Genomic DNA, 9,810 nt, shown 5'->3' on the forward strand with positions numbered 1-9,810 from the left:
ACCAGGAGGAACCCAGGACACACTGCACCAGCATAGGATGCCGTTGTCTCGCCTGTATAGGTCGGTGTGTCCCTCCATTGAAATGCCTCCCCAGACCATCATTGACCGTCCACCAAACCAGTCATACTGAATGATGTTACAGTCAGCCTAACGTTTTCCGAGGCTTCTCCAGCACCCCTTTCACGTCCTTCACATATGCTCAGGGTGACCCTGCTCTCATCTGTGAAAAGCACAGGGCACCAGTTGCGAACGAGTTGCGAACGAATTGGCGAACTGCCAATTCCAGTGTTCTGTGGCAAATGCCAGTCAAGCTATACGGTGCCGGGCAGTGAGTGCAGGGCCCACTAGAGGACGTCGGGCCCTCAGGCCAACCTTGTGAAGTCTGTTTCTGATTGTTTGGTCAGAGACATTCACACCAGTGACCTGCTGGAGGTCACTTTGTAGGGCTCTGGCAGTGCTCCTCCTTGCACAAAGGAGCAGATACCGGTCCTGCTGATGGGTTGTAGAATTTCTACGGCCCTGTCCAGCTCTCCTGGAGTAACTGCCTATCTCCTGGAATCTCCTCCATGCTCTTGAGATTTTGCTGGGAGTCACAGCAAACCTTCTGGCAATGGCACGTATTGATGTGCCATCCTGGACGAGTTGGACTGCCTGTGCAACCTCTGTAGGGTCCGGGCAGCGCCTCCTGCTAACAGTAGTGACAGTGACCCTAACCAAATGCAAAACTGGTGAAAAAGAGTCAGAAAGGATGAGGAGGGGACAAAATGTCAGTGGCCTCCACTTGTAAAACCATTACTGTTTTGATGGTCGTCTCGTTGTTGCCCCCCTAGTGCACCTGTTAATTTCATTAACACCAAAGCAGCTAAAACTGATTAACAACCCACTCTGCTACTCACCTGACCAAATCAATATCCCAGAAGTTTAATTAACTTGATGCTATATTCTGATTAAAGTGTTCCTTTAATTTTTGAGTAGTGTATATGAGACATATGTATGACACATTTCACTGTTTGCAGAAAATACATTTCAGCAAACAGTCAAACAGTTTGCAGAAAACCAGTGAACATTTCAACAAAGAATACATTTGTTTTTCAGTCATTGGCAATTGTTACTCTACAACTTAGATATTCAAGTTATTAATCACAAAGGAGATAAGGTTTGTATGTAATTTGCAGATAATCCTAAAGCAAAACGACTGCACTTTTCTGTATCCTCTCCTCATGGGCCTCCTCTTCTTTATCCCCTAGTTATTGGGGGTTTGCATAAAAGCTTGCATTACCTCCCCCATTTGTTGTTAATGGAGGTTTGATTTGCCATCAGTATATATTTGTATATAAGCTATTAAATAATTAAATTCTATTAATTTTGGGGGTATTTTACATATGAATCTGCAAACTTTTTTCTCCATAGGCTTATTTGCAGTTTACTTTCAAATTGTATTCTAATGAATCCTCTGTCATTGCCATGTTTCAGACACTCAACATATTCTATTGTTTCCTCTTCCCAGCAGTTATCTAATTCCTTGTAATACTCTTTTGTAAATAGAAAGTTCAGAATTAGGTCCTGTAATTCCAAATCCTGGTATTTCTTTTTCATCCTTTCTGTTCCTTCCAGTTCTCATTTCTCCTGCTATATTTTTAATACTATAAATGTTCCTCCTTTCCTTCCTTCATTTCACCTTTACTGACATGTTTTCTTGAGTTTTCAATTGATGATACTCCTTCTCTCTGATTTATTTATACTAAGGTACTTTAAAGGACTGACCTGAGGCCATAACAAGTCGATGGTCAGTGGAGGGGCATTCAGGTATCAGGATGTTCTGGTTAACCTTACTATTTAGTTTGCTATAAATTTTGATGGAAGCAAAAAAATAGTATTGTAAGTCGTTCTGGTAGGTTGAAAACTTAATTTATCTTTTTGAGGCATATGTATGAGAGTGTGGTTAAAAAAAACAAAACAACATTGATCATCACTTTGAACACCGCATCATCTTTTGGAAACGAATAGAGCAGAATCATGATTTTAGTTTTCTTCAGCAGAGACGGGCAGGCTGGATGGAGAGAACTACAAAGGCTCTGGTCGGGTGGCCTATGCGGGACATGTGGGCCCTGTCCCTGGGGGGCAGCTTTTGCTGGGGGTTGTCTGGTCGGGGTCGGGGGCCAGGCCCAACGCAGGAACTAGATGGGTTAGAGTGGTGGTGACACCGCTCCCCTGCCCCCATCCAGATTTGAGGTTCACTTATTGGGTCATCCTAGCCTAGTAAACCACCCGCCAGTGGCCTAAATCATTTTTGCCTGCAAATTGGTCTAACCTCGATCAATGCCCCAGGCTCTAGAACTGGCGGGCCAATCACAACGCAGAGATGTATTTTGAATTTTTGGACGCAAAGCGGGCAGGGTTTTGAGGGCGTGACGACAAAGCTGTGCGACGCTGGAGAAAGCACAACAAGGAAGATGGCAACAACTATTGAACAGTAGCATGCACTGTGGCAGCAGCAGCTTTCAATAGAGTGCTCCATTGAAATTTAAAAGTTATCTTTTCTGTTGCTGTTGTTTAACCCATTTAGGCCTAAAACGCCTGGAAAAAACACCTTAAAAACCTATGGCCGATTTTAAAAAATACCCCTAAAACCTGAAGTTTTTCTGTAAATTCAGCAACTGTGTCAACGCCTAGTAAATTATTGATATCTCAGCTTCTGTAGCAGATAGAACTCAAAATATATTTTATCTTTGAAATTCTTCCAAAAAAAAAAAAAGTGAAAAGCAGTAATCAAAAAAAAAAAAAATTCAACCTTTTATTTTTTCCATATGTGATCATGTCTTCATTGAGAATGTGCAATATAAAACGTTTTTAAAATAAAAAACAAACATTACATAAATAACTATCTGATGATTACTTACTAACAGTATTATTATGCATAATAATGCATATGTCTGTGTTATAAATTGCATACAACTTACCTCCAGATGGCCACAAATCTGTCCCGGGACATATTTTGGGGGAACTGCGTCCTGAGGAGAGGTTTACTCTGTCGCCAATAATCTCTTCGTACTGGCAACACAAGAAGTCCCATGCCCATACACAGCCCAATAAATGTCTTCATCTCCGTCACAGTCACGGGTGACCACTTTGCCATCTTTGCTCTTGTTGGAGTTTGGTTTGTTTGGTCACTGTACCTATTCGTCTCGGTAACAAGATGCATCCAAAGTTCTTCATTAAAAATATGCTCAAATGCCTGCAGCGGTGTGGCGTCTGCAGGCAGATCAACTTTCACTCCAGGTGTGCGGTTGAAAACACTCCGTGCATTGTGGTGGTAGTTCGATTGGTTCAGCGCGTTCAAAGTCATCATTTTCATCTATACCGTCATCAAAGCCGACACACTCCTCAAAATCACTGCCTTCCGACAACTCTTCTCTGTCAAACTCCTCCATGTTTGCTTTAAAAAAACTTCTTTCTTCTTGCTTGACTTATATGCTCTCCCGGCGTCAATGGTAGAATTACGCAACAGCGCCCCCGGCTTGAATGGTAGAAATGCGGTAATGCTTTCCCGGCCTAAATGGGTTAATAAAAGTGGGTTTTATGATCATTTGAGGCGAGAATATTATACTTCAATCAACTATATGGTCCATATCGACCAATTCAATGCGTAATTATAAAAATTATTTCCGAAGTTGAGAGGACCGAGATTGGGGTCCGTCTGGGTGTCTGAGGCTTTGAGTCCACCGGTGCTGGCCTCGGTGCTCTGGGAGGGGGCGCCTCTTCGGCTCTCCACAACCACTATTGAGCATTTTTTCTTTGGAAACTTAACATGCACAAGTGCTCTCTCACAAACAACTACAGGTGCTTGGTTCCAGGTACTTAGAGATTCACTTCCATACAGAAAGCCCATATTCTTATCTTCAGCTACCACAGTATACATGTCAGATTAAATAGTACTACTTATACTTCAGCGATAGTACCAAGGTGTTAATTTATTGTATCTCTTATACTATATCCGTTGGTTTTGCTGTTCTTTTATGGAGAGATATTTGTGCCATCGGTTTGAGCGCGCAGGAACCAATCTGAGCGTGCAGTGAGACAACACGCGCGCGCGCAAAACCGGTCTGGCGCGCGCTCAACTCTGAAAAACCCTCTCAACACACTGTTCTCGGGCTCAGTTTCAACTCTGCGCGTGCTCGAATCCGTCTCTGCTCGCGCTCGCCCGACCGAAAGTTACGTATGTAACTACGGTTCTATGAATCCCGGATGACCGCCAGAGGGCGGTGCTGAAAGCACTGAATGTTCCCTTCGGGCATGCGCAGTTCGAGTAATTATACCAACAGAGTCACACCTGTGACACCGGATGACCACTCAGAAGCTATATAGCCTGGTGTCATCCTTTGCTCTGCTCCTACAGAATCTTCTTGCAAAAGCAAGGATCCTGAGTGACAGAGAAGCTCTGGCGGTCATCCGGGATTCATAGAACCGTAGTTACATACGTAACTTTCGTTCTATTTCATCCCTACTGACCGCCAGAGGGCGGTGCTGAAAGCACTGAATGACTAATGCCAACGATGTCACAAGGAATCCTGAGCACATACCTCACAGAGGAGGCCCAGCAGAACCTTGTAAAAGGACCTGACCCAGGGGATGAGGGGCAGCCACATTGACACTGTAGAACCTGGTGAAGGTGGTTGGGGAAGCCCATGAAGCAGCAGCACATATAGCTTCCAGCGGAACCCCTCTCAAAGCAGCCCAGGAAGCGGTGACGCTCCTGGTGGAATGTGCTCTCACACCGACTGGCAGGGAGCAGTGACCTGCAGCGTAGGCGTGGCAGATGACACTCACAATCCAATGGGACAGATGCTGTTTAGAAAGAGGACAGCCTAACCTTGGACCCCCATAGCATAGGAAAAGCTGGTCCGAGCGTCTCAGATTGGCGGTGGCTGCAATGTATGCCTCAAACGCTCTTACTGGGCACAACAACTCAGACTCATTCTCAGTTGTACCAGATTGAGGCTGAAACCGAGCCAGCCGCAATGGCTGGTTACGGTGAAAAGGAGACAACACCTTAGGCACAAACGCAGTATTAGGCCACAGGGTAACACCAGAGCCATCTGGATTCCACCTGATACACCTAGGGCTGACAGAAAGAGCATGTAGCTCGCTAACCCTCTTAGCTGAGACGATAGCCATCAGGAAAGCAGTCTTGCAGGAAAGCCACTTGAGTTCTGCTTGTGCCAAAGGCTCGAATGGAGGGTGGCACAGAGCTGTGAGAACCAACGGCAGATCCCAATCTGGGGCTCGTGGGGCTGGCTGCTGGCACAACCTACGAGCACCACGCAGAAAAAGTGAAACCAGTTCATGGCGCCCCACTGTACGGTTGTCAACAGTTCGACATGAAATTGCTGCAACATACACTTTAAGGGTCGAAGGAGAGCGGCCCTTATCAAGGAGAGACTGGAGGAACTCCAAAATAGTGGGCACCGAGCAGGAAACTGGGTTCTCATTGTGGGCAGAGCACCACTGAGAAAAGAGGCGCCATCTGTTAGCATACTGCAGCCGAGTGGAGGAAGCCCTAGCACTCAATACGGTGTGTCTCACGGTGTCTGAACACCCAGTCAGCCTCCCAGGGGCCATGCCCACAGCTGGAGACGTTGAGGGTTGGGGTGCCATATCTGTCCCCCCAACTGAGACAGCAGATCCCTCCATGCTGGAAGACGCCATGGAGTACCGTGACACAGACTCCAAAGCAGCGGGAACCACGGCCGCGCTGGCCAGAACGGAGCTACCAGCAACACTCTGTGGCCCTGCTGGAGAACCCTCAGTAGAGTCGGCCAAATCAGTGAAAGGGATGGAAAGGCATACAGGAGAACCTGCGTCCATGGATGAGCCAATGCATCCTGGCCCAGTGCGCCCGCCATCCCGGTTAGGGAATACCATAGGGGGCAATGGGTCGACTCCTCTGTGGCGAACAGATCTACCTCTGCCTGCCCAAAGAGGTTCCAGATTATGCGCACTACGTCGCGGTGAAGAGACCACTCTCCCGGAGCAGGTGCCTGGCGGGATAGAGAGTCCGCAACCTGGTTCTGCCGTCCTGGCAGATACGCTGCGCGCAGGGTACACAGACGGAGAAACGCCCATTCCAGGAGATCCCTCGACACCTTCAAGAGATGTGCTGACCTGGTGCCACCTTGGTGGTTTATATGATAAACAACAGAGATGTTGTCTGTCCGAATCAGCACGTGCCTTCCCTCTAGGTGGGGCAGAAGGCACCTGAGGGCCATGTGCACAGCCCGCAGCTCCAGCACATTTATGTGTTCGGTGCGCTCCCTTGGGTCCCAGAGACCCCGAACAGCTCTGTGTTGCCACACGGCACCCCAGCCCATGAGGCTGGCATCCGTGGTGACCACCTCCCTTCGACACACTACTAGCCCCATTGGAACACCACTGGACAAAAGGGTCCCGTCTCGCCAAGGAGCTAGGGCATGGAGGCAGCTCCTGGTCACCATTAGCTTGCGATGCCTGTGCAACCTGGCGTCTAGGCGAAAGCTGTTGAGCCATCGCTGCAAAGGACGCAGAAGGAGCAGCCCTAAGGGCACGACACGAGTGACTGATGTCAGTTTGCCCAGCATTCGCAGGAAGATGATGTAGGGAAACTCCCTGCCCAGTCTGAATCGACGGACAAGCTGGAGTATGTCGTCCACCCTGTGAACAGATGGACGGGCCATCATGGTAGCAGAGTCCAGATGCATCCCAAGAAAGGTGGTTGTCTGAGATGGAACAAGACAACTCTTTGCCAAGTTGACTTTGAGGCCTAACAGTGACACATGAAGTAGAAGCTGGGACGTATCCCGAGAGGCAGCTACCTGAGAGGGAGCACAAAGAAGCCAATCGTCCAGGTATGGCAGAATCCTGACTCCGGAGGCCTGTAGAGGAGAGAGGGCTGCTTTCACGCATCGAGTAAACACCCTCGGGGAAAGGGAGAGCCCGAATGGGAGCACCCGGAATTGCCAATGGCGCCCCCGATAGGCGAACCTGAGAAAACAGCGATGTTCTGCCGCAATAGGCACGTGAAAGTAGGCGTCTGTCAGATCTACTGATGTAAACCAATCTCCCGCCACAATGGTCTGAAGGACCTCTGTTATGGTGAGCATGTGGAAGGGAAGGACCTTCAGGTACCGATTCAGTCCCCTTAGATCTAAAATGGGGCGAAAACCGCCGGTCTTCTTGGCCACAAGGAAGTCTGTGGAGTAGTAGCCTCTGGGTTGCCGCAGAGGATTTACAGACTCGATTGCCCCCTTGCCCAGGAGGCGGGAAAGCTCCTGGTCTAGTGCCTGAGATTTCACCGGGTTTGTGATGACAGTCATCTTGACCCGGTGTGAGAGGGGGGGCCGCCGTCAGAACTGGAGCCTGTAGCCATTGGTTAAGCTGGCAACCACCCATGGATCTATGGCATGAGCAGCCCAGAAATTCAGCTGCTGATGGGAAAAGTGTCCGACGGCTGGCCCGGTGGCATCATCTTCTATCCCCACGGCCCCTGGGGGCTCTGGGGGGAGGGCGTCCAGGATTTGAGGCCCGGGTCTGTCTAACAGGGCGGCAGACTGGCTCACGAAAGGCCCTCCTCGGTCTCTGCCGCACATCATGGGGATAGGAACCAACAGGTCTGCAACCAGTCTGAGGTCGTGGCTGAACGCTGGGGGTAGTGGCAGGGCGGCCCGAACGCTGGGGAAAGGCAGGTATGCTCCTGCGAAGGCCAGAAAGCTGCTGGCTAGTCTGACGTGCTTGAGCAGTCCGTTCCAGCGCCTCCAAGGCAGCTGATCCAAACAGCTCCCCTGGTACAACCGGGACACCCCTGAGGGTCCTACGGCATGCTTCAGTCAGAGGAGACTGTGCCAGCCAGACCTGTCTACGAGCTTGGACAAGGAAAGACATGACCCGTCCAAGCTCTCTGGTCATCAGCGCGAAGGCCTGCAGCGCTGCGTCACTATAACCAACTGCCGCACTTGCACCACCAGTGTCCTGAACAGATGCAGACAGGGCAAACATGAGGTGCGCCAGAGAATTGCCAAGGCGGCCAGCACGCGCTCCTGCATTGTACGCCTTACAGAGGAGGTCATCTGTAACCCGACATTGAGTCCGCAGGCACCGGACTTCAGGACGCAGGGCTTCATCTGGTGACACAATCAGTGAAGCAACAGCTGGTTCAATTGCTGGCATACGGTCCAGGCCGGCCTTCACCGACTCATGCATGGCAGCTAATACACGACCATCCGATGAGAGACGCGACAGTGCTCTCGGTTCCCGCCAACAGGCGTGTAACTACTTCAAGTACTCCTCTGATGGAGGTACAGAAAAAGGAGTAGGAGCCCTTCCACGTCTGAAAAAAGCACTGCCGGAGCTGGATGCCTCTCCTTGTGGGAGTTCCAGCTGCAGCTGCTTCAGGGCCATAGACATGACTTCCCGCATGGAACCGTCACCGGCCTCTCCAACCGCACTCTGAGATGAAAATGAACCAGCCTCAGAGGCTTGAGAGGACCCTGCCTCCTCCTCATCTCTAAAATGAGAAGCGGAAGCAGCCAGAGAGATAACGTCATCCTCTACAACCAGCTCGGGCATTGGTGGGGAAGAGAGCCCAACCACTGGGAGCGAGGGATCAGATTGCCGTGTCTGCAACAAGGACTTCATCTCTGCCAGCTCTGCTGACAACTGCTCCACCCTTGTGGACAGGCCCTGGTCAGGTTTGGCCCGCTTCCTCCGGGGGAGGGGCACAGATGCTGTGGTCCCACCACGGCGCTTAGAACGCTTGGGGGGAACCACCTGCCCAGAGGGCGGAAGGTCCGAGCCCTCCTGGGGGCACAACTGGGCCAACCGGGCCACCCTCACTGCATGGGGCATAAAGCTGCAGTTCATACAGGGGTTCTCAGACAGCGCCTCCAAAAGGTGCTCATGTCCAAGGCAGGTAGGGCACAGGTCGTGGCCATCCTCTGCCTGCAGGACAGCCCCACAACCCACGCAGCTGTGAGAGCCATCCATGTCGAAGGCCGACAAGGCTTAAAGAACAGAAAGTTATCGAAAATCGGGAGAGGGGGCGCAAACGCAGCCGTCACCAATTACAGCAGAGAAACGAAAGAGGCTGCGAGCACAAGGCAGCCGATACTGGGAGAGGGGGCGAGAACCGCTACCGTCACCAGGTATAAAACCAATAAACCAAAAAAGCTAACAACGTTAGCTGTATGGAAACTTAAGTTGGGAGTAGGAGCGAACAACGCTGCCGTCACCAATTATAGCGGATAAAACAAGAGAGGCTGCGGACACAAAGCGGCCGATACTGTGAGAGGGGGCGAGAACCGCTACCGTCGCCAGGTATAAAAGCAATAAACAAAAAAAGCTAACAACGTTAGCTGTATGGCAACTTAAGTTGGGAGTAGGAGCGATAAACGCTGCCGTCACCAATTAAGAGACCAGACCAACGAAAAGGCTGCAAAAAAGGTTGATATTGGGAGAGGGGGCGAAAACGCTGCCGTCACCATTTATAACTAAGCAGACCGATGAAGAAGGCTGCAAACAAACCAAAAAAGGCTAACAACGTTAGCCGTCTCCAACTTCGGCAAACGAAGTAGACCACACTTGGTTGGGAGAGGGGGTGAAAACCGCGGCCGTCAGTAATTATAGCAGCGCAGACCGGTGAAAAAAAGGATGCAAAAGTAGGGAATATACTGGGAGAGGGGGCGAAAACCGCTGCCGTCACCAGGTATAACACCAACAAACTAAAGAAGCTAACTACGTTAGCCGTATATAACTTCGGCAGTGAAGTTATTCACACTGGGA

Source organism: Cyprinodon tularosa, unplaced genomic scaffold (assembly GCF_016077235.1).
Source record: "Cyprinodon tularosa strain WSP-4 unplaced genomic scaffold, ASM1607723v1 ctg356, whole genome shotgun sequence".
In the NCBI taxonomy this organism is placed as follows: domain Eukaryota; kingdom Metazoa; phylum Chordata; class Actinopteri; order Cyprinodontiformes; family Cyprinodontidae; genus Cyprinodon; species Cyprinodon tularosa.